The sequence below is a fragment of the Pseudophryne corroboree genome, chromosome 1 (assembly GCF_028390025.1).
Source record: "Pseudophryne corroboree isolate aPseCor3 chromosome 1, aPseCor3.hap2, whole genome shotgun sequence".
Taxonomy (NCBI): Eukaryota; Metazoa; Chordata; class Amphibia; order Anura; family Myobatrachidae; genus Pseudophryne; species Pseudophryne corroboree.
In genome coordinates, this window is record NC_086444.1 from 734,826,956 (window position 1) to 734,853,963 (window position 27,008).

A 27,008-nucleotide genomic window follows, 5' to 3' on the forward strand; every position below is an offset into this window, starting at 1 on the left:
TCTTATAAACATATTTTTAGGAACAAGTGAGTTATGTTTCAGGCATTATATGAACCTTAATGGCTGATGCAATTATAAACAGCAAGATTATTTTCTGATTAAAATTCGTAAAAGTACCGTTATACCACTTTTCCCCAAAAAACCCAGGTTTCCGGACAAGGTTCCAACCCAGGTCAGACCCTGTTTACACTGCACCTTAGACTCAGGTTATTTCCAGGTCAGCATCATTTACACTAAACCCTTCACTCACTTACGGCGGACATCTGCATAAACAGCAAATCAGCAGCTTTTAAGCATAGCCCAGGTCAGATAACGGGATGCGTTCAATTTGCCGGCTGTCGGGATCCCGGCGGTCAGGATACCAACGCCGGAAACCCCACCAACCGACAATGCTGCCACAGGACTATTCCCACTCCTGGGTGTTCACGACACTCATAGAGTGGGAATAGATCCTGTGGTGAGCGCAGCGAGCCACATGAGCCACAGAGTGGCAAGCGGAACAAGCCTGCTTGGGGACTCTTCACATTCGCCTCACTGCCAACATTCTGGCAGGTGGGATACCGCTGTCGGGATATGGACAGCCAGCATCCCGCCCGCCAGTAAATCATACTGAATCCCAGATAACCCAGTTCACACCATTTACACTGCACCCTTACCAGGGTCCGACCCCCTCCATCCCTCTGTCACCTGAAGTTAATTATCTGTTTTGGGCCGCATTGCTGGACAATGTTTAATGAGTCACGCTGACTCATTTTAATGCCACTGGCTGTGGGCCCCTTCAATGCTGTGGGTCCTAATGCATTGCATTGGCTGCACAGGCTGCATTGGCGCTAGTTCTGCCTCAGTTATAAACGTATTTTTAGGAACAAGTGAGTTATGTTCCAGGCATTATAATGTACCTTAATGGCTGATGCAATTATAAACAGCAAGATTATTTTCTGATTGAACTTTATGAAAGTACTGTTATACCACTTTTCCACCGAAAACTCAGGTTTCCAGACACGGTTCCAACCCAGGTCAGATCCCGTTTACACTGCACCTTAGACCCAGGTTATTCCCGGTTCAGCATCATTTACACTAAACAATCACTCACTTTTGGCGGACATCTGCATACACAGCCAATCAGCAGCTTTTAAGTATAACCCAAGTCAGATAACCCAGTTTACACTGCACCCTTACCAGTGTCCGACCCTGGTAGCTACCAGGGTTGGATTCCTGGGTCGTACAGCCAAGGTTATTTTTCAAGGACCCTTTTACACTGAGCCACTCCCTGGTTAGACCCAGCATTAACGCAGGTTACTGCGGCAGTGGAAGAAAAGTGGTATTAGAGGAATCCCTACCTCACCCTCCTCCTCTCACACGCATCATGCCAAAAAGATCTTTCCAGTATACAGTATCTCCCAAATAACCAAACTACTGTATATGCGTCTGACATCCTGTGCTGATGTTTATATATTCACAAGTGATTTAATTTTTGCAACAGTCAATCAACTTATCTTATTAACAAGGAGCACTGCAGGCAGTGTGTCATCAAAATTGTCAATTACTCAGAGATGCACAGAATCAGCTGTTTTCTATCTGAGCAACAGGGCATTAAGGTATAAGGAGAAAGGAGAGGCAAATATCATATCAAAGAGATCACAGGAGGACACAAGTAATGACCTATGACATAAGATTGTTACAATAAAACATGAAAGTAAGGTCCATGATGTCCTCCTTTCATTTCAGCTATGATCCCTATTAGCCTAATAAAGAGTGAGGGAATCTGCAATATTTGGGGCCTCTTTATTAAAGTAGGTTTGCTGTTGATCCTTTGAAAAATAGAGATGTTGTATAAAGAAGCCTATGGCGGCCATTTATCAATCTTTACATTTGCAATGCGATCTGGGCTCAATGGGGGTAGTTCAGACCTGATTGCTGGGCTGCTAACTTTGCTGTCCTGCATTCAGATAGTCGTCGCCCAAGAGGGAGTGTAAATTCGCTGTGCAAGTGTGCGATCATATGTGTACGCCAAGCTGCAAAAATGCAGTGTGTGCAGTGTCTGCGCAGCCCAGGACTTACTCCTCCAGTGCGATGAGAACAGGCAGATCGGGGCCGGAGCTGACGTCAGACATCCTCCTTGAAAACGCTTGGGAATGCCTGCATTTTTCTGGACACTCCCAGTAGACGGTCAGTTGCCACCCGCAAACGGCCTCTTCCTGTTAATCACCATGCGAACGCCCGTGCAAATGAAATTTATGCACCATCCTGTCGCTGACCAGCGATGCACGTTGTTGTTTGCCAACGCTCGTGCGCGTTGCGGTGTATATGAATGCACAGTCTATTGCCGATAGCCCGCTGTGCAAAAACGGTCAGGTGTGAATCACCCCCTATATTAGCAAGATTGCATTGCAGAATGAGCACGCTTAAGCTAGATTTGTGACTGAGCAACTGCAGGTACAGGGGTTCCGTGCTGCTAGGCTCCTGTGCATGCATGGTCTGGCTGATTGCGCATGCACGGCTGCCATTGATGAAGAGAGTTCTGGGGGAAACCCTCTCCCGGCTAAGATTGCAATGTGTAGCCTATAAGCTACAGATGGCGGAAGCTGTGGGGGCCAATCTTATCATATCCCCTATATAAACCTATGGGGGTTGCGCTGCCAACAGGAATGGAGAGATTAGAGATATCTACTGCGGCCCCTCTGTGATACGTTCAGGGGATGCTAAACATGTGTGGTTAACTGCCCAAAATGGTTGTTTTCAGGGATTGAGCCACAAATATTCAATGATAAATGGGCTCCTATTTGAGGAAGTCGTATGAAGTACAAGACTTTTGCTGGAATTTGTGTGGGGCATAAAAAAGTGGTTTTATATAGTATGTACTTCAGAAGATGGGGTGAGTGAGGGAACACTGAAGAAGACTGAGGTTGTTTGATGACTTGGTCATGGATGGAGGTAAGCTGGTTACAAATAGTGCAGGTATGCACGTGTAAGGAATTGCCGTTTATTTACAAGCTTGAGCTTCTGATTGTGTTTATGCCCAATATTAGGGCAATGCTTTTACTTGCAAGACATGGCTAGCAGAAACACTGCATAATGAGACATTATTATTATTATTATTATTATGGGTCACAAGCTGAAAGACAAACATCATGATCCCATACTCTCCGTTACAAGAGGTTTGGGAATTTATGTAAATTCCAAGTTTGTGAGAACTCTAATAGCATTGTGTAACACTGGATAAGATAAATCTTTTCTGTCCATCTTGTGAGAATACTGGTTTCAATAAAAAAAACTTTTTTACATTATTATATTATCTCGGCCCAGGCTTTGTTCTCTGGGTGAATCTTATTGGTGAGAGGTCATACCTATAGAGCCCCAAAATAATTTATAGACAAGCTTACACATTTTATGGGATATTTACTTTTATAGTTCAGTTCATGAGATTACACGTAAAGAAATAGAAGCGTTGATATTAGGAAGTTTAAGGTTTAGAAATAGTCTTGGAGGATTTGTGGCAGTAAACGTGAATTTTCACTTGGACTCTGGACTGCACAGAGAGGAGATAGAATATTATCAGCTAATAGCACTTTCAAACATATAGAGGTCCTTTAGAGTCGCCCGTCTTGAAGAACCAAATAAAAAGCTCTTAACTATTAACCCTGTTTTCATCAACAAATTTTACCATCTGAGTATGAGAAAACCGGTTATATAGGAACTCAACACCCCCGAAGAAGTCGCTGTCGACGAAACGCATTGGGCAAAAACTTTATTGTCGCTGTACAAATGAATCCAACCGTCCCTGGTCACTTGATGGCCAATGGGTGTATAAAGTGTCTATAAGGATAAATTATACTCACAATATGTGTGAACTGTTTTAATTATGTTTTATTGATATTAAATTGTTTCACAAATGTACATTTATGTTTAGGAATTATTGGGTGTACTCAAAAATACAGTTTAAGAAATAATTAACTCATTCAGATTATCCTTAAGGTATCTTTTGCCCTCTCAAAAAATTGGTGAGAGACTCTCCCCACATTAATAGTAGGCTGCCCACTAAAAATAACCATCTAACTTCATGGGCCGTATGTAATGACGTCCGAGTTCGGCAGCCGTGCGGGATGTCGGCTGAACTCATACTTTTTTTAAAGGGGCAATCACAAGGCAAAACCATGCCTTGTAAGTGATTGCCCCTTTAAAAAAACCGTCCCAGTTTGGCCGGCATCGTGCACAGCCGCCAAACTTGGGCGTCATTACATCCGGCCCCTTATCTAAACTTTAGGCCCATATGTTTTCAAAAATAGAAGTGTTAATAGTTTAACTCTGAATAACCCCCAATGAGCAATATATTTCTTAAAAGCTACACCAGGGCACATATCAGCTGGTCTGAATGTGGAAAAACTCTTTTAAAATAACTATAACAATACATGACATTTTTAAGAGGTGTAAGTTTGGAATTTCTGATGGCTCAGGTACTGTATCAGAGATGATAAGAGGTCCATTACTTCCAGGCTGTTCTTACCTTTACAGGTCAGGGCTGGTTCACATGATGCCTACTACAGTATATAGCAAGCATGCAGGTGAGTGACAGCTGGTGACACTTATTCAGTGAGCAAATAAATACAATTACTACACTGCATAAATACAAGAAAATTAGAAATATGGCGATAATCAGTTTGACCATGGAACACAAAAATATTTAAAAGAAATGTACTCTGATATAATAATAAAAAAACAAAATCAGTGCATTGTGATATTATGCTCCTGTCTCCTACGGTGCTGAATACAAATGAGTGCTGTATGACACTGAAAGGCAGCTAACAGTGGATGTGTTGCAGGCTTTGAATACAGGACCTACATTAGAAATGTGTACTTTGATTAAAAGTCAGTTTTTTGTATACAGTAAAAGAGCAGTCATTTTCTACATGAATGACACTGGCAGACTGTACGTGCAATTTTTTTCATCTCATGACTACTGTACATAGACAGGAGTGTGAAAAAGAGAGGATGGGAGGGAGGCGGTAGAGCAACAGAAGGACTGTAATATCACACTAGCAAAGGTGGAAATAGGAGAGGGGGTAGTGAACAGACCTCTGAATAGCAGAAACTATAAGAATCATGGCTTATAAACAGAAGCTTTTTTAAAGCATGACCAAAGGAGAGTCACATATACACATAAAATAATAAGTATTAAATGTCAGGAACGAATGAACTAATAAACAAGTGGCAAACATAGTATAATAAAGAATTCATTTGTTTTAAGTTAACTCAAACCACAGATCTACAGTACATAACTAGGTATTTGCCACTGACAACTGTCCCTCTCTTGTCTCTTGCAGGTCTGTTCATTTTTGCACTGAGAAGGAATGGCGGTGAATTTCCTCAGCAATTTATGGCTACAGTGGACTGCGATAATGAGAGTTATGGTGGACTTACCTTTATTAACTCTTTCTTCGAGGTTCATAGGGTTCACAGGGAGAACATCAGGGATTGTAGGTGGTGGATGAGAGTCTGGGCACCAAACAGTTAAGCTTTCAGTGTTCCCAGAATGCTCGGCTCATCTCCCCTATAACCCCACCTCCATGCTCAGACAGGTCAGTTTTTTTTAGCAAACCCAAAGCAGGAAGTGGATAGGAGAGAAGAAAGATATTATACACACAAGAACACATTCTCACATACAGGAGAAAGGAATCAGTGACTATGGGGTCTATTTACTAAGCCTTTGATGGAGATAAAGTCGCTGGAGATAAAGTACCAGCCAATCATCTCCTGTCATTTTTCAAACACAGCCTGTGACATGGTATTTAGGAGCTGATTGGCTGGTACTTTATCTCCGTTCACTTTATCTCCATTCAAGGCTTAGTAAAGAGACCCCTAATGCCACAAAAACCCAGGGAGGCCAGATGCATTAGGGTGGGTGCCCTGTGGACCCTATGAACCTCGAAGAAAGAGAGTTAACAAAGGTAAGTCTACCATAACTCTTGTTGTCTTCTTCGGGATTCATAAGCTCCACAGGGGGAACATTAGGGATGTCCTAAAGCAGTGTTTTTAAGGGAGGGGCCATATCTTTTGTCGTGACGGATTGCACCTGACTGAGGAGGGGGCAGCGGTGCTGGGGGGAAGGATGGTTAGAAGGTTGGAGGAGATTTTAAACTAGGAGCCTGGGGGGAGGGTTTAGCTAGAAACTACGGGTCATGCAGTGAGAATAGTGGGGATGGCGATAGTAAACAAAATGGGGGAGAAGTTGGGGGAGGGTAAGAGCAGGCGGTAAGGTTACTAACATGGGTACTAAAAGAGATTTTACCAAAGCACTAACCAATGACGATTACAGGTCATCCTTGCTACATAAGGTGAAAGATGTCCCTAACGCAAGGGAAAATACTTATCTTAGTTGTATGTATGTAAACGCTAGAAGCAATACTGGTAAAAAGGGCGAACTAGAAATACTTGCAGCAAGCAAACAGTATGATATTATAGGCATTACTGAAACTTGGTGGGACGAATCTCATGATTGGACAGTCAATCTAGAGGGCTATACACTGTTTAGGAGAGACAGACTAAATAAAAAGGGTGGAGGGGTGTGTCTTTACGTAAAGCCATTTTTAAAACCTGATATACGGGAAGATATTCAGGAGGGGACTGTAGACACTGTCGAGACATTATGGGTAGAAATTGCATGCGGGGAAAAAGGAATAAAAAAGTTAGTATTGGGTGTATGCTATAGGCCGCCTGGTATCAACGTATCTGATGAGGAATTGTTACTAAAGCAAATTGAAAGAGCAGCAGGAGTAGGAGACATAGTAGTGATGGGAGATTTTAACTATCCAGAGATAAACTGGAAAAACGATTCATGTGATACTGCTAGGGGCAATATGTTTTTAAACACACTTAATGATAACTACTTAGTTCAACTAATTGAGGAACCAACTAGGTACAATGCAATCTTAGACCTGGTATTAACAAACTTTGGGGATTTGGTATCAGGTATTATAGTAGGGGAACCCATAGGAAACAGCGACCACAATATGGTCACATTCAATATCAGTTTTCATAAACAGCCCTATACTGGCTCAACTAGGACTCTAAACTTTAGCAAAGCGAATTTTAAAAAGATGAGGGTATTTTTCAGGGATATTGAATGGGAAGGTTTGTTTTTAGGAAAAAATACTACGCAGAAATGGGAGGTACTAAAATTCCTGCTAGCTAAAAATACTCTCAAATTTATTCCTACGAGCAGCAAAAAAAGGAATAAAAATCATAAACCAATGTGGCTTAACAAAAAGATTAAGGAACTTATGGGCAAGAAAAGGCGAGCATTTAAAAAATACAAATCTGACGGGGAAGCAGAGTCATTTCAGCACTATAAGGAATGTAACAAAATATGCAAAAAGGAAATAAGAGCGGCTAAAGTAGAAACTGAAAAACTAGTAGCAAAGGAAAGCAAAGCGAATCCCAAATTTTTTTTAAAATACATTAATAGTAAGAGATTAAAGAAGGAGAGTATAGGCGCTTTAAAAGACAAGTTGGGAGTCTTAAGCAAAAATGATAATGACATAGCGGACACACTAAATGAGTTTTTTTCAACAGTATTTACTAGAGAGGCCCCAATTCAGGGACTAACACATAATCTCAATAATGAGAATATCCCACTGATAGGTACTTATTTAAGCGAGGAAGTAGTCTGTGACCACTTAAAACATTTAAAGATTAATAAGTCACCAGGTCCCGATGGTATTCACCCAAGGGTTCTAATGGAGCTTCACTCTGAACTTGCAAAACCGCTATTTTTGATCTTTAAGGATTCAGTAATATCAGGTATGGTTCCCAAAGACTGGCGTATAGCGGAAGTAGTGCCTATATTCAAAAAGGGAAGTAAAGCTGAACCAGGTAACTATAGACCAGTTAGTCTTACATCTATAGTGGGGAAAGTATTGGAAGGTATTCTAAGAGATATTATTCAGAAGTTCCTTGAAGTCAATAAGGTAATTAAAAGGAATCAATATGGGTTTATGAAGGACAGATCCTGTCAAACCAACTTACTTGGCTTTTATGAAACAGTAAGCGCAAACCTAGATCAGGGTAAAGAGGTAGATGTAATCTTTTTAGATTTTGCCAAAGCATTCGACACTGTACCACACATGAGACTTATCTACAAGCTACAAGAAACAGGGCTAGGAAGCACAATAAAAAAAACTGGTTAGATAATAGGGAGCAGCGCGTTGTGGTTAATGGATCTTTTTCAAATTGGACTGAAGTGCCAAGTAGTGTGCCGCAAGGCTCAGTATTAGGACCGCTATTGTTAAATATTTTCATTAACAACCTAACAGAAGGTCTAGAGAGCATAGTGTCAATTTTTGCAGATGATACCAAATTGTGTAAAGTTATAAATGCGGAGGGGGATGCTGAGTCGCTTCAGAACGCTTCAATACAGACAAGTGTAAGGTAATGCACTGTGGTAACAAGAACAAAAATAACACCTACCTACTAAATGGGGTAAAATTAGGGGATTCTGTACTGGAAAAGGACTTAGGTGTCCTCATAGATAGCAAACTAAGCAGTAGTACCCAAAGTAAGACTGCAGCAAAGAAGGCTAATAAGATATTAGCATGCATAAAATGGGGAATTGATGCTAGGGACGAGAGTATTATACTCCTGTTATATAAATCACTTGTGAGGCCACACCTTAAATACTGTGTACTATTCTGGGCACCTTACTACAAAAAGGATATCCTGGAGCTAGAAAAGATTCAGAGGCAGGCGACCAAACTAATTAAGGGTATGGAGACGCTGGAATACGAGGAAAGGCTTGCAAGACTAGGCATGTTTACACTGGAAAAGAGGAGATTAAGAGGGGACATGATCAACATTTACAAATATATAAGGGGACAATATACAGATCTTGCGCAGGACCTGTTTTTGGTTAGATCAACACAGAGAACTCGTGGACACTCGCTCAGGTTAGAGGAGAGGAGATTCTGCACAATATGGCATAAAGGCTTTTTTACGGTAAGGACGATACGTGTTTGAAATTTCCTGCCTGAGGGAGTTGTAATGGCCGACTCAGTCAACACCTTTAAGAATGGGTTAGATAAATTCCTAATGGATAAGGATATCCAGGGTTACGGGGCATATTCACGCACTATGGTTATTATAAAAAAAAGGGGTAAAACGTAACGGCAGTCATCAACTTCAGTCAAAATTTTATACAAAATAATCGTGCATAGGAGACCACAAATAGGTTGAACTCGATGGACAATTGTCTTTTTTCAACCTTAGATACTATGTTACTATGTTACTATGTCTGAGAGGATAGCAGAATCCTGCATCCAAAGGAAGCATACTGGGATGCAAAGGTATCTAATTAGTAGAATATTAGAAACGTTTAGAATGAACCATACAGCGGCCTTACATAATTGCTCAGAAGATGCCTCATGGTGTGCCGCCCATGAGGTACCTACAGATCTGGTACAATGGGCAGAAATTGACGTTGGGACAGGCAAATCAACTTGATTGTAAGCTTATACAATAACCATTCTAATCCATCTGGCCAGCATCTATCTGTTAGCTGGCCAGCCACGCTTGTGAAATCCATAAAGTATGAATAGAGAGTCGAATCTTCTGATAGAACTGGTTCGGTCTATGTAGATACATAGGGCAAGCACTGCATCCAAAGACCACTCTTTTGCTGAAAGATCTGGTGAGACAAATGCCGGGACTATAATTTCATGATGAATGTGGAATCTAGAAATCACTTTAGGAAGATAACCAGGCCTAATCTGTAGAACAGCCCTGTCATGATGAAAAATCAGGAAAGGTAGACGACAGGAGAGAGATCCTAAGTCTGCAACCCTCCTGGCAGAAGCAATAGGTAGCAAAAATAATGTCTTAGCCATCAACCATTTGAGGTCCACTGACTGTAAAGGTTCAAAAGGGGACTCTTGAAGTTTCTCCAATACTACAGAGATCCCATGGGGCTACCGGGGGTACATATGGAGGTTGTACATATATGACACCTTGAAAAAAATGTACGTATATCCGGTAGTGTAGCAATTTTTTTCTGAAACCATAGGGATAAGGCAGAGATGTGTACTTTCAGAGAAGCAAGGCGTTAACCTAGATTCAACCCTCTTTGAAGAAAAGCAAGTATTCTTGGAACTTTAAATGTAGTTGTATCGTAGCACTTAGAGGCGCATCATGTGAAATAGGTATGCCATACTCTTTAATATATGTGCTGAAGCAGGCTTGCGTGCCTTAAGCATCGTGTGAATTACAGAGGTTGATAATCCTTTTGCTTTCAAGAGCCATGCCATCAAAGACAGATACAGTAGTTCAGGTCCGGATGTAGACGTTGCCCTTGAAATAGAAGGTCCCATCTCTAAGGAAGTTGAAGGGGTTGCCATACTGAGAGGCTCTGTAGATTGGAGAACCAGTGCCGTCTTGGCCATGCTGGGGCTCTCAGAATGAGGTCTCCTCCTTCTTGTTTGAATTTGCATATTACCCTTAAAAGAAGGGATATTGGGGGAAATATGTACAGTAGATAAAAGGTTCATTGTACTGCTAGAGCATCCATGAATTCCACTTGCGGATCTCGTGTCCTGGATCCATATACTGGGACTTTGTGATTGTGACGTGATGCTATCAGATTCACGTTTGGCCTGCCCCAACTGATAAAACTCTGCTTCCCAGTTGAGTAGGCCTGGTATGATTGATAACTAAGATTCTGCCAGGCTCCATTTCCCTTGAAACGATTGTTGCCCGGTAACAGCTCACCAACCATGAAGGCTGGCATCTGTAGTGAGAAGCACCCAATTTGGAATCCAGAACGGGTGACCTCTGTCTAGGTGATTGCTGTGGAGCCACAAGTTAATGATAGGTGAACCTCCAGAGTCAGAGTTATCTGTCATTTGATCTGATGAGGCTGGACATTCCATTTGGAAATTGGGCAAATTCTACCATGTTGAATGTTGATACCATCAGGCTGAGGACTTGCATGGCCGAGTGAATTGACACCTGAGGATGGTGAAGGAACTGATGTATTTTGTCCCTTATTTTCAATATTTTGTTCATTGGTAGAAACAATCGTTGATTTTGAGAGTTCAGAAGGGCTCCCAGGTGTACCATCCTTTGGGACAGTATGAGGGAGGACTTTTTCCAGTTGATAAGCCAACCTTGACTTTGTAGGAAGGCTATTGGGCCTCATTCAAGGTTGATTGCAAAATAACATTTTCCTCTAATGGGCAAACATTTGGGGGGAAATTTAATTTTGCAATAAACTTTGAATTAGGCCCATTGTTTACTATTTGCTGTGCAATACTGTACTTCCTGTGAACTGGCCAGGATCAGTATGTCATCCAGATAAGGAAGTATCCTGACTCCCTGATGACACAGGTGTGCTGCCATGATTGCCATGACTTTTGTAAATATTCTGGGTGCTGTAGCTAGGACCAACGTCAGCACTTGTAACTGATAGTGTTGGTTTAGGATAGCAAACCTCAGGTATTGTTGATGAGACAGAGCAATATGTATATGCAGATATTTATCTTGTATGTCCACCGACACCAATAAATCTCCAGGTTCCATTGCTAGAAGCGTAGGGTTTCCATGCAAAACTTGGAAACTTTCCCAAATCTGTTGAGATATTTGAGATTGAGAATAGGTCTGTATGTCCCATTTTGCTTTGGTACAAGGACAGGGACAATTAATACCCCCTTCCTTTTTGAGCCTGTGGAACTGGCACTATTACTCCTGACTGGAGGAGGGATTAAACCAACTAGTTCAAGATAAAGGAAGAAATCAATGGAAACATTTCTGATATTAATAAAAATACTGGAGGTGCCTGTACACTTACCAGAGTGTGGATCCACTTGGAACTTTGGGTGAGTAGTTGCCCCGTTTTTATAGAAAAAAAGCACTGGCTAAAGGTATGTAGTATTGATATAGTGGGCGTACAGGAGGTATTTTTCATAGAAGCTGTTGTTGCATTTGTGAATTGTCTCTTCAACAGTAATTTGCCATATGGTGGGTGTGATAACTTTTAGCCTGCGTTACAATACATGCACTATCCCCATCTCTGTTTCTATTTTATTTATATTTATTAATGCTGTATGTTGCTGCATTTGGTATTGTAGTAATATTGGTCACCTTGTGTGCACTGTTCCAGCCAGTGGCCCCTAAATGTTTTTAGCTTGCTCCTGACTGTACAATACTGTAGATTAGTGTTTTCAGGCACAGGGGTATGGTACCCTGAGCTACTGTACTATTGCAATCAGACACTAACTTGTATAGTGAAACAAAAAAAATATAGAGGAGAGAGAGTGATGTATAAAATGCAAATTCTTTATTTACTTATTAAAACACACTGGTAGAAGCTTAGATTGTAGATAAATGAACTAAGCAAATAGACTTAGAATTAATAAATCTCAGTGTCGGTCAGCAAGCACTGGTTTGTGCATTGACTGTGCTGATTAGTTCACTGTTGCTACGATGCAGCGGTGATCTGAACTGTCAAATACTACAGATAGCTCAAGAATGGGTAACAGTTCCAATGAATTATCTGCAGTAATTACTCTCCCGATCAGGGGGTGAGAATGTCCGGCTCGAATTGGAGAACAAGTCCTGTTATGCTGTCAACCAGCTATGTAAAAAGTCAATTGGTGCAGAGAAAGTCAATTGGTGCAGAGAAAGTCAATAATAAACAGTTTGTGGCATCCCGCTGACTGTCCGTGAGTACTAGTACTGTACTGTGCCGGCTTGCGGTGATTGCGGTGTTGCCCCGGGGTTTAGGGTACAGGCGTGCATGTGAAGGGTAAAGAGGATTGGGAGCTCCGGACCACAATCGACCCTGGTCGTATAGCGCCAGTCCTCAGTGCCTATCAATGTACAGACAGCACACTGAGGACTCAGACGCTGCGGGGAGTAGACCCGGTCTGCGGCGGAGGTCCGCTGGTGTAGGCTTGTTCAGAGGTACTGTCTTCCAAGTGACATCTTCAGGAGACTGTCAGAATCTTTTCTTTCTGGTACACATGTGCTATCTTCCAGAATATCACTGTGAAGATGGTGCCAGCCTAGGAGAAGGGAACCACTTCCTTAAGCAAGCAAGGTAAGATGATGAAGCATGGCCTCGCAATTAATTTTTTGTAATATAAAATATTTTCTAGGCTAACCCCCCATAGTACATTGGCCTGCTGCCACTCTCTATGGCCCTGCATTGGTGATGATGACGACCAGCAGAACTACATACAGATTCACACCCTCTAGCTAATACAGTAGTTTATTCATAAGTGTGGTTGCAGTGTTATATGAAGTTGCATTACTTAAGTGATATGTGCATATCGCCTGCATTAGGTAAGAAGAATCCCATTTGACTAATAGTAGATGTTTGTATTAATTGAATTCAATATGTATTTACATTTATTATCAATTATCAAGACAGTGTTCTTTCTCTTGTGTACTGTATTTGACAATTTATAACACTACTGTGTACAAATACAGATGTGTCCGCATACACCTATCCTCAAATCTTTCCAAGCAGCCACGTTTAGTGCACTTCGAGCTGTGCAACTTAGCTGTGCCAAACACAAATCCCAAGTACCTAGTACTCTATATGTGAATGAAGGCACAAAATTGAGGAAAAAGTATGCAATATACTGTAGGGTAAAAAAGCAAAAGACAGGTCCGATATGAGTGACCCGCTCCATGCATTGTTATGATTTATCTTTGACTGTATTCCAATTCCTTTGGGTAAAAAAAACCTAATGATAAGTACAGATGTAGCCACGCTCATTGTGGCTACATCTGCGCTAAGCGAGCACTAGCCGCGCTGAGCTGTGGCATTTGCCACTCCCATTCATGCAATTAATGCTAAGACACACGCACCCCAGACGTACACGTGGTCACGATCACGGTAAGGTGTAGCCACGATGAGCGTGGCTACATCTGTACCTAGTACACTACACGCATACTAAAACGCAAAACTGAGGCAATAGTATGAAGCACGGGAATTCTCCCTGTGGGTCCCACGAGGCTTCTCACGCCATATAGCATAATAAAAGGATAGATGTATAAGGGCACATACTGTATGTAGGGTAACACAACACTAGCTTTTACCACTAACAATGTCAAGTCTCTACATTTTTTTCTACACTACCAAGTAGCATCCTGTAAGTATATCCACTTGCTACAGTACTCCTAGCATAAAAACTCTCCATGGATTTACATTTTTATGACTGCATGTCATGACAAGATGTAGGGGTATATTCAATTAGCGTTGGATCCATTCCGACATGTATTTGTCGGAATGGATCCGACAACCCCTATTCAGTCTCATCTCAATTCGACTTTTTCAAGTCAAATTGAGATGAGGGACCCAGAGGAGGAGAGGGGAAGGGGGGTGCCGCTGGGAGACCAGCGGGGATAGCAGCCGGCAGACGGAGATCAGTGCTACAGTAGCACTGCAGGAGGATGTCACACAGTCGCCCGACCTCACGGCAATGTCCACCCGGCTCCAGCAAGCGTGACCTCACTTGCTGGAGCCAGGTGGAAGCTGCCGTGAGTGGCGCGGCTGTGTGACATCCTGATGCAGTGCTACTGTAGCGCTGATCTCCCCTGTATGCCCGCAGCTGTCCCCCGTCTCCCTGCGGCTCCCCCCCTCTCGGGTCCCACATCTCAGTCCGACATTTTTTATGTCGGACTGAGATGGTCGAAAAGGGGGCCAAAACTTTTCGACACAAGCACGTGGATTGGCAGCTATTCCGCCTAACCACGTGCTTTTCGACAAGTCGAATACCTCAACTTGTCGAAAATATTGAATAGGTTGGAACCCCTTCCGACCTAAAAAAAAGTTGAAAACTGACGTCTTTTCGACAGACGGCAGCTTTCGACATCAATTGAATATACCCGGTAATCTGACTCAAATAAGAAAGGCTGGTGATACATACAACAATTGCATGGCTTCTTAGGGAGGCGAAAGTGTATTCATCCCGCCTAAATTAGTGGAATAATATGGTGAGTTTAACAAAATGTGCTGCTATTTTTTTAATGACCTTTCTCCGTCTATCATAGAGCATAGCGAGCCAAACCAGGGGATGACTCACAGCCTTGGTGAAACAGTCTGAGTGTGTTTCCTAAAAGTCTTTATTTTATTCCAATCCATTAATCAAATATACATCATGACATTTCAACCAGAAACAATAGGTTATATCTTGTAAATTATAAAGCCAGCCAAAGCCAGTCAGAGAATCTGTTAATTCTGTCAGCATTTATAAATTCTGTTGCTGTTATGGTCTCCACTGCTTCTGTGAGGAAGACATTGTATAAAATATGCCACGTACTAATCTGATTTTACGACTGAGATAGTCTAACCACTTTTTCATACATAATCCACTTTCATTGCAGATCATATTGGGATCCCGGCAGTCAAAATTCCAACGCCAGAAACCCAACATTATCCGGAAATGCCAACACTGGCATCCCGAATGGGGTCTTCAGTCCTGCTCCGGAATCCTGACAGCCAAGATCCCGAACGACCAGTCTACCACATCGGAGAGGTAATCGATGTGTGTGGGGGGGTTATGTTAGGCTGCATGGGGGAGGGGGGTTAAGTTTAGGCTGTGGGGAGGGAGTGTTTAGGTTTAAGCACCCTACAAGGAGGGTTAGGTTTAGGCTGCGGAAAGGAGGAGTTAGGTTTAGGCGCCACCGGTGAAGGTTAGGGTTAGGCTACAGGGGGGAAGGGGGGGGGGTCTAGGCTACAGAAATGTGTGTGTGTGTGTGGGGGGGTAAATATACTTAGCTTTCCCTGTCAAGATTCTAATCTTCGGGATGCTGCGGTCGGTATTCTGACCACCGGCATCCAAAACACCGGCAAATCATAGCCAACCCCAATTAGGTTTTAAGAGTATCCCAGTAATGTGCTGGTAGTGATGGAACAGGAGCCAAAGGCAAACATTTGCCCTGCCTGCATAAGATGTCAGCATGGATGGATTGCATAGTAATGGGTGGCATGGTGCCCCGTGGCTCCTCCTAACACTGGAGGTGGTCTGATCGAAAAAGGAAGCATGGCCACGTCATGGATAAAGTGAAAAGAACTAGTTAGCCGGTTATCGTTCAGCAGGCCCCAGACACCAACGTGACCAAAGCCGTAACTAGACATTTTGCTGTCATGTTCCAGAAATTGAATTGGTGCCCCCAGCCCCCCTCCATAATTAAAACAGGGGCAGTGTGCTGTGAAAAATAGGTGTGGCTTCATGGGGAAGGGGTGTGGTCACAAAGTAATACCAGTTCATACCATACCGCACAGTAGTCTCCATTATTTAAATTACACCAGGTAGAGCCCCCTTTCACACATTACACCACAGTAGAGCAGAGCCCCTTATATACATTATGCTAGGTAGAGCCCCCTTTACACATTACGCCAGGTAGAGTCCCCTTTTACAATGCCAGGTAGAGCCCCCTTTTACACACTGCGCCAGGTAGAACTCCCTTTTACACATTGTGCCAGGTAGGCCATATTTTACATACTGTGCCAGGTAGAGCCCCCTTACACATATTTTGCCAGGTAGAGCTCCCTTTTACACATTATGCCAGGTGGAGTCCCCTTTTACATATTAAGCCAGGGAGAGTCCCCATTTACAATGCCAGATAGAGTCCCCTTTTACACATTGTGGGTAATTCAGACCAGATCGTAGGTGTGCTAAATTTAGCACATCTACGATCAGTCACACTGACGTGGGGAGACGCCCAGCCCAGGGCTAGCCCGCCCCGCATGTCAGTCCCTGCCCCGTTGCACAAGTACAAAAGCATCACACAGCGGCGATGCTTTTGTACTTCAGGAGTAGCTCCCAGCTAGTGCAGCTCCTGTGCGCTGGCAGGGAGCTACTTGTAGCTTACCGGGTCGCAGCGGCTATGTGTGACATCGCGCAGCTGCCACAGCCCGCCTCCCCAACAGTCCGGGCACGCCTGCATTGTTTAGACTTAACCCCCAAAACGGTGGCTAAATGCTGCCGGCCCGCCCCCTCCCACCCAGCGACTGCGGGCAGAGGCGATTGCTGGGCTGCGACAGCCGTCGGCTGTCTGGCATGCGCAATCGCACTCCAGCACATGCGCACATCAGACCTGATCGCTGCTGTGCGAAAACACACAGCACCGATCAGGTCTGAATCAGCCCCATTATGCCAGGTAGAGTACCCTTTTACACATTGCGCCAGGTAGAGCCCCCTTTTACACATTAAGCCAGGAAGAGTCCCCTTTTACAATGCCAGGTAGAGTCCCCTTTTACACATTATACCAGGTAGAGTTCCCTTTCACACATTGCACCAGGTAGAGCCCCCTTTTACACATTAAGCCAGGGAGAGTCCCCTTTTACAATGCCAGATAGAGTTCCCTTTTACAAATTATGCCAGGTAGAGTCCCCATCATGCTGTAAAAGGCATTGTTCGTCACCAAACTATTCTTGGATGGTTGGAAGACGTTGCTCTTGGAGGATGTTTTGGTACCATTATTTATTCGCGGCTGTGTTCCTAGGCAAAACTGTGAGTTAGCCCAACCCCCAATGTGTAAAAGTGTTTGTTGACAAACTTTTACCTGAATATTCAGTGGCCCCGTTGCTTTAGGCAATACCCAAAATCCACAAGGAAACACAGAGGCCTCCGGGGAGACCTATTATATCTGCCCGGGGGTCTCTGTGTGAGCCCATTGGAATCTACCTCGATGCGTTTTTGCAACCATGCATCCAAAGCACATTCATGCACCTTAAGGACTCCAACACTTTATTGAGAAAATGTCGGACTATTAAGTAGGTCCCTTCTGACGTTATATTGGCTACCATTAATGTCACTACTTTGTACACCTGCATATCCCATGAGCAGGGGATGCCGGCGGTATGACAGTTGATTATCGGCAATATACATTATGCAGGACCTGACATTGATTTTTTTTCTAACACTATTGGAATTCACTCTAACTCACAATTATTTTATCTTCAACGGTAAATATTTTAGGCAGCAGACAGGCTGTGTCATGAAATCTTCCATAGCTTTTATGTGGGATATGGAGCAGCTGTTGTGGCATAAAGATTGTTCATGTACTATAGATACACCGATGACCTGCTTCTTTTATGGCATGGTGCAGAGCAGCATCTAAAAGATTTAGTGGCAACACACAACATGTCCAATAGTCTTATCAAACTTACACTTAATAGCAGCCAGTCAGAATACTTTGGGGGATATTTGTATTAAAATTCAGAATGGTCATATTTGAACAAGTCTTTATATTAAACTGACAGACCATAACACCATTCTACGTTATGATATTTTCCATCCGGTGACCACGATAAAAGGACTGCCTTAAGGGGGGTACACACGGAGCGATGTACACTTAATTTCTAACTAGATTGCTTAGAAATTAAGAGCACATCGTATCGGTGTGTAGGGGTGCCGGCGACAGCGATTCGCGGCCCCGCGCATCGCTATCGCCGGCTCTAATTTGGGCATGCATCCATGTCCAATCTAGTGAGATCGCTCATTTCACCGCTTGGTGAAATGAGCGGTGTCCCTACCTCGCTCAGCACACATCGCGCTGAGTGCTGAGCGGGGGGAGAGATGTGTGCTCATCGTTGTGTGATAGATCGCTCAGCACACATCTCCGGGAGAAATCTCCTGTGTGTACCCCCCTTTACTTGCAGTTCCTCAGAGTCTGTACAGTAAACAATAAGGAGGAAACCCTAAAACAGTTAGATGACATGGAGCACAGGTTTTTAGCAAGGGGGTACCCACTAAAATTATTAAAGACAGCTACAAAGGCCCTAAACAAGAGGAGAGAGGATTTATTAACTCCTACTGTCAGTAATAAGTGATAAGACAAATATAATCCTGTGGGTCAATGAATTTAAGTCCAAGAGTGACTTTACTAACAGAAGGATGAGAGCGTTGTGGCCCATAATGACATCTGACCCGGATTTAGGGGTACTGCACAACAGCGGTTAATGCCTAGTTATACTACAGGTGTAAGCATTAAAGACGTTCTGATGAAGACAGACATCACAAAATGTAAAAAGAACCAAACACATTTTCTGACCCTAAAGAATGGGTGTTATAGCTGTACGGGCTGTACTGCCTGCTTATACATGTAACCTGGTGACACGATAACACATCTGTTCTCGGGGAAGAAATTCCCTATCAGGTGGCCTTTGACATGTAGTACAAAGTTGTTATCTATGCCATCATGTGCCCTTATGGACAGTACTACATTGGCAAAACCGGATGCATATTAAAAACTAGGATAGCACAGCATAGACAAACCATTCATAATGCATTGGCATCGGGTAGTGGCAAGCAGCTTGTAGCATGCCACTTTGTACAACATAGGCATAGCATGGCTATGCTTTAATATACCATTATTGACCATGTACCTGAATCACTTAGGGTGGCAACAGAGGCAATAAACTTCTGCAACTACAGCCCTTATGAATCCAACTGTCAGATTTGGCCGTACACAGGGTCCTGTCCTGCCACTGGTGACAGCGGCTAAGGATGCGCTGACAGCAGCAGCCAGGGGTGCAGATGGCGGCAGGCGTGAACGGGACGGCAGCGGTGGTAAGCTGGGTGGCGGGGGAAGCAGAGATCGACGGCCGGCGGGAGGAGCTGGCTGGGAGGGACATGTCTGCGGCGGTGGGGGGAGGCGCTGCAGGGGGAGAGGTGCCTGCAGGGGGAGCAGAGATCGGCAGCCGGCGGGAGGAGCTGGCTGGGGGGGACATGTCTGCGGCGGTGGGGGGAGGCGCTTTAGGGGGAGAGGTGCCTGCAGGGGGAGCAGAGATCGGCGGCCGGCGGGAGGAGCTGGCTCTGGGGGGACATGTCTGCGGCGGTGAGGGGAGGAGCTGCAGAGGGAGAGGTGCCTGGCCAGGGGACGGCCAGGCACCTCTCTCCCTGCAGCGCCTCCCCCCGCTGCCACAGACATTTCCCCCCACACCCAGCTCCCCCCTCCGGCCGTTGATTCCAGCTCCTCCAGCTGCCCGCAGCACCGCTGGTCTCCACACCTCAATCCGACTTGTTTTCAAGTTGGATTGAGTTTGTTGGAAAGGGGGCCAAAACTTGTCAGATTTGTCCCCATTTCCGACAGACGCACGTGGATCAGAGGCTATTCCGCTGATCCACGTGCTTTCCGACAAGTCGGGAATTCCCGACTTCTCGGAAAAAATTAGCCCCTATTGAATAGGTCGGAACCCCTTCTGGCCTATTTCTGTAGGAAGCTGCCGTCCTTCCGACAAGACGGCAACTGCCAACAGTTATTGATCACACCCCGTAGACTTAATATGTTATGACCTAGAGCAGCCGTGGCCAACCTGTGGCTCTTGAGCCGCATGCGGCTCTTCCTTTATTCAAATGTGGCTTCCGACACTCAGTCACCTGACCACAACAGATCCTGGAAACTGGTGCACTCCAACCAGACACACAGCAGCACTACGGTGACTGAAAACTGGGGAGCCAGATACTGGGCTGGAGTGACACAAGGGGGAGCTGGCTGGAGTGACACAGAAGGATCCTGGCAGGAGAGACATAATGGGGGAGCTGACTGGAGTGACACATGGGGGAGCTGGTTGGAGTGACACATGGGGGAGCTGAAGTGTATTATGTGAATATGGCTTTTTCAATATATTTTATGTGGATCTGGATTTTTAAATTATTTTATGTGGAAGTGTCTTTTTCAGTGTATTTTATGTTGATTCTGGATTTAAAATGTATTTTATGTGGATCTGGCATTTTTATTGTATTTTATACCATGGGGTGTGGCCTAGCAGGCACAAGGTCACACCCCATTTTTGCACACGCGACAAGATTTTTTGGCTCTTTGTCTCTGACTGGTTGGCCACCCCTGACCCAGAGGGTTAAATGACACACTAGGATTGATTCACGTTTTATAGTACTCTTCATGCCATATTGGACCCATAACTATGTCCAGATAATAATGTTTGCTTTATTAAATAATTTTTTGGTAACTGTTACCTGGATAATGGTTCAATATGCTGGTTTGGTGAGGAAATTTGCCATTTGTCGAAGTTGAAAAATATTGCAGTACACACATCACGTACAAACTACACACAGATGGCCTCCGTGCGTGTACTTGTTCTGCTGTGCATGCGCATGTTCGCAATTTGAGTATGACCGCTCCCGCGGTCCTGCGCATTAGCGCGTGGTATGAGTATTTACGGTAGAGTTTGTGAACGCATGGAAAAGCCATCAAAACACATTACGTATTTAAACCAAATAGTGCACAATGTACACATAGTCTCCCTGCACCGCACCAGCAAGTTACAACAGTTTAAATGGTAACAGAACAAAGGGATTCACCTTTACAGGATAGGAGGGGACAGAACAAGGTTATAAGGTGGTGTTTGGTATCCAGCTTTTAAGGTTTATTAAGGGAAATATTCCGGTGTTGGTTTGCAGAAGATCGCACACTCCTGCGAACAGTTATGCACAGGAGCAGAATATAAATATATACCATACTTGCCTACCTGACCCTCTCCATGAGGGAGAAAATGCTCTGTTCCTGGACTTTCCTGGTAATGTATGATTGCCATCACCTGTGGTGAAACACCTTTCTTATTAATTGACTAGCTCACCACAGGTGATAGCAATCATACATTACCAGGAAAGTCCAGGAATAGAGCATTTTCTCCCTCATGGAGAGGGTCAGGTAGGCAAGTATGATATATACATTTGGTATGCGGCGGGAACCCAGGGGAGACCACCCACAAGTGCATCTGGAACAGACATCGCCCACCTATTCAAACCAACCTATGACCTCTCCTGTACTGTAAATGACCATCCCTGTGTCCAATGGACAAAGAGATTACAGTATCCATTGTGTTAAGTTTTGGAAGATTGTATAAAAGAGCCAGCTGCAGGCCTGGTCACACACAGACTCTAAAGGTCATCTACCCTGATGACTGAGGACCAGACTGGGAAGCGCAGGCGAAATCAAACAAGTATGTACCCTTGACTGTAGCCATTATTCTATTGTATTGTATTGTATTGTTTATATTGTTACCCCCTGCAAGTAAAGAACCGTTGGTGGGTTAGACCCCAACCTAGTTTTGAATTACAATTGGTGTTGTGTTCCATTTCCTTGCTAAGGTTTAAAGTGTATTTACAGCCACTCAGGCTGCTGCACTGTGCTAACAGCGTATAGGCCTGTGTACGCAAACTGTGTAGCCACTACGCCCTTTTGGCGTACATACGCAGAGTGCGTACACTGTGCGACCTTGTGTACGTAAGGTTTGTAAATAATATAAAGGTGAAAGGTTAATTACAGCGGCCGTAGCGGCTCAATATTAAAGTGTATCAAGTGTGTTTAAGGTATATGCTTTTTAGTCCTGTAAGTAAACCGACGTTTACACATTTTACAGATTATGTTCATTCACGGCACTGTATTTTATTTTTAACATGTACTTTTGGTCTTTTGCACTAGCACATTATATAAAGAATTTGTACATACACTGTTGCAAGCTTGCTGGAACGCTGCACATATGTACTTACATTCACTGTTATTATTCCTGGTAACATGTATATTTCACTACTCTGTTTAACAAGGAGATTATGACATGTTGCTATGTTTTATCAATGGCATTGCATTATGTAGCAAGTAATAACACATTGACACTGTTTCATGCTGATCTTGTTGTATGCTATTGTTTGCAGCGTTGCCACGTGGCTGGGTCCCGCAACGTCACTTCTGCATCATGTGGTGTTCACGAAAGTGCCTGGCTGGAGGGACGGACAACGTGGCCGCAGTGAACACCAGTGGGGGGAAACAATGTAGGATAAGTAAGACTATTTCTTTGTTTCTTTGCACATTTGCACTTTGTTCTGAAGACGGGGAGGAGGTCCCCGAAATGTTGATTGCACAATTCACGATTTGCTGTGATTACAATCCTGTTCTTATATTTCAATAAGAACAGGATTGGCATGATTATACTTCACTACTGTGTTTAAAGTAGCTATTGGGAGCTGTCATTTTCTATACAGACACTTGTGAAGATGCTGGATTTGTTATTGTCTCAGAATGCCAAAATAATGTTAATGTTTAATGTATTAGTAACTTAATTTGAAGAATACATGGCAAACAAATTATTATTATATTATTATATTAATATTATTATTAGAAAAGTGTAATGTACAGTATATAAATATTTTAATGTATATTAAATGTAATATATTTAACAGAAAGCCCGCCCCAGTAAATCCTGCGTTTGCCCCTGCGTTGGATAGTGCAAGATATGCCCCTTTGGTGGTGCACACCCTAATAAAATATGCAGTGCACATCTACGTGTTCCTCCGTTTATATGGATATATAGAGAACTACACAGGTATCTATATAAATGTGAAAGCCCTCACTCACTCACTCATTACTAATTCTATTACTTCCCGAAATGTTAGGAAGCTGAAATGTAACATAGGTATTCTGCTGGTGGGAACTAGGAAAATGAAATAATTAGAATTTATAATAAACCTCCCCTAAGGGGATGAAAAGGGGTTGACATAGTGACTTCATTACCAATGCGTGGCTTGCGTTACGTGAATGATAACGACCAAACGGACAATCGTATCAAAATTTGGATTGCACCTCCAGTGTGTAGAATTTAATAAACTTCAAAAATGGTTCTGTCTCTTTTTACTGTATATCTGCTACGGGTGCTCCTCTGGATTAATATTTAATTACATTACGACGTCTCAAATTTACATCTCTGTAGATTTACCAAATTTTTAAAACTCGTTTATATTTACAACCGTGAAAATCAGATACTCCTGTGCGAAGAACGGGTAGAACAGCTAGTGTCACAATAACTACCGCAATATTGATTTACATGAAGACTTTTTTTTTACAGTGACTAGTTTCATATTTTCAAAGGCACAGGCTCTGCACACTTGTTAACTACCTTCATTTAGAAGTTTGACATGTTCGTACAGTTGTCAGTCATAACTACCTATCTGACATGAACAGCTCATGCTGGGGAAGGAACACATAAATATGTCATGGGGCATATAGCTGAGGTAACCATGTTCTCTATCTCCAGTCTTGTATCTGTTCCTAATAAAACAGCATACTACATCATGTTAATTGATTATACAGCAGCGCTTCTCTGATAATGACGCCAGCCTAGGGGAATACTATGAAGAGCAATGTTGACAAGAGCAGGTACTTATACATGAAGGACTCATATGCCAAAGTGACAACTCAAAGATGATGAGACATATTTTAAAGTGGTTATCTAATCCATTGCCTTTATGTGAAATTAGCATACAAGCGTGATTTACCCTGTATTTGTCTACTGATCTCTGTATGTACATATAAAATCTGTTGTCTATGTTTCCAGAGAACACTGCTTGTGCATTCTTGCTGCCTCGATGATGCAATCTACTAACATTTGTTTAATTTGCACTTTGGAAATGGGACAGCCATGACTAAACCTCAAACGCTTTGTCACGACTGTCCTTGCTGTCTCATGCATGTATGCCTGAATCTCTCTACATTATTCAGTCTCCTCCTAAAATTACACTCAGGGAGTTGTTAGACAAAGACAAAATACGTCAGCTTTTTATAAAAACCAAATGTTCCTTTCACCGTCTCAGAGATGCACATTTGTCATTCTCATTTTCCTGGAGGTTTTTTACTGTTTAGAACATTCCCTTATGATTAATAATATAATGGGCAGGGAACGTGGGCCATGCCTCATTGGGGTAATGTATTTCATTACTCTCAGTTATTAGGTTTTTCTTACTTTATATTTGGCCATGTAATTTGCTTATGGGCATTTCAAATCATTCAAAGGCTTTATGGACAAATAAAATCACCACCCGCAGGGTGAAAATTCTAGAACTGGGACCCTTGGTTATCCATCATCTGCATCTAACTAAAGGCTGTCAGGATGACAAATTTTGTAACGTTAATGCGTTTACTTAAAGTTACATTCTGAGGAAAATAAACAACAATAATAGTGAAGTTGTTTGCTTCTATTAGTAGAAAACAAGGTGCGATTAACACACTTATATAAGAATTAAGCAAGGTTTTTCCCAAATTGTCATTTAAGGCTGAGAAAAATGAAACAAGCTAACAAATAAAAGGAAAATAAGATTTTAAATGTACCGGTAAATCTTTTTCTCCTAGTCCGTAGAGGATGCTGGGGACTCCGTAAGGACCATGGGGTATAGACGGGCTCCGCAGGAGACATGGGCACTATAAAGAACTTTAGAATGGGTGTGCACTGGCTCCTCCCTCTATGCCCCTCCTCCAGACCTCAGTTAGAGAAACTGTGCCCAGAGGAGACGGACAGTACGAGGAAAGGATTTTTGTTAATCCAAGGGCAAGATTCATACCAGCCCACACCATCCACACCGTATAACCTGGAATATACGCAACCAGTTAACAGTATGAAACAAAACAGTATCAGCCAACGACTGATTTTAACTGTAACATAACCCTTATGTAAGCAATAACTATATACAAGTCATGCAGAAATATGTTCGCACTGGGACTGGCGCCCAGCATCCTCTACGGACTAGGAGAAAAAGATTTACCGGTAGGTTTAAAATCTTATTTTCTCTTACGTCCTAGAGGATGCTGGGGACTCCATAAGGACCATGGGGATTATACCAAAGCTCCAAACCGGGCGGGAGAGTGCAGATGACTCTGCAGCACCGATTGAGCAAACATGAGGTCCTCCTCAGCCAGGGTATCAAACTTGTAGAATTTTGCAAAAGTGTTTGAACCCGACCAAGTAGCTGCTCGGCAAAGCTGTAAGGCCGAGACGCCTCGGGCAGCCGCCCAAGAAGAGCCCACCTTCCTAGTGGAATGGGCCTTCGCTGAATTCGGTAACGGCAATCCAGCCGTAGAATGAGCCTGCTGAATCGTGTTACAGATCCAGCGAGCAATAGTCTGCTTAGAAGCAGGAGTGCCAACCTTGTTGGCTGCATACAGGACAAACAGTGCCTCTGTTTTCCTAACCCAAGCCATCCTGGCTACGGAAATTTTTTAGGCCCTGACTACATCAAGGGATTTGGAATCCTCCAAGTCTCCCGTAGCCACAGGCACCACAATAGGTTGGTTCATATGAAACGATGACACCACCTTAGGCAAAAATTGAGGACGAGTCCTCAACTCTGCTCCATCCTCATGGAAAATGAGATAGGGGCTCTTATGAGATAAGGCCGCCAATTCGGACACCCGCCTTGCAGATGCCAAGGCCAACAACATGACCACCTTCCAAGTGAGAAACTTTAATTCAACTGTTTGAAGAGGTTCAAACCAGTGAGATCTTAGGAACTGTAACACCACGTTAAGGTCCCATGGTGCCACTGGGGGCACAAAAGGAGGCTGTATGTGCAGCACTCCCTTTACAAAAGTTTGGACTTCTGGGAGAGAAGCCAATTCCTTCTGGAAGAATATAGATAGGGCCGAAATCTGTACCTTAATTGAGCCTAGCTTTAGGCCCATATCCACTCCTGTCTGTAGAAAGTGGAGAAAACGGCCCAAGTGGAAATCTTCCGTAGGAGCATTCTTGCTTCACACCAAGATACATACTTCCTCCAGATACGGTGGTAATGTTTCGCCGTTCCTTCCTTCCTAGCCTTTATCAGAGTAGGGATGACTTTTTCCGGAATACCCTTCCCCGCTAGGATTCGGTGTTCAACCGCCATGCCGTCAAACGTAACCGCGGTAAGTCTTGGAACACGCAGGGCCCCTGCTGCAACAGGTCCTCTCTGAGAGGAAGAGGCCACGGATCTCCTGTGAGCATCTCCTGAAGATCTGCATACCAGGCCCTTTGAGGCCAATCTGGAACATTGAGGATTGTTTTCACTCTTTTTCATCTTATGATTCTCAATATTTTTGAGATGAGAGGAAGAGGCGGGAACACATAGACCGACTGAAACACCCATGGTGTCACCAGGGCGTCCACCGCTACTGCCTGAGGGTCCCTTGACCTGGCACAATACCTCCGAAGCTTCTTGTTGAGGCGTGATGCCATCATGTCTATT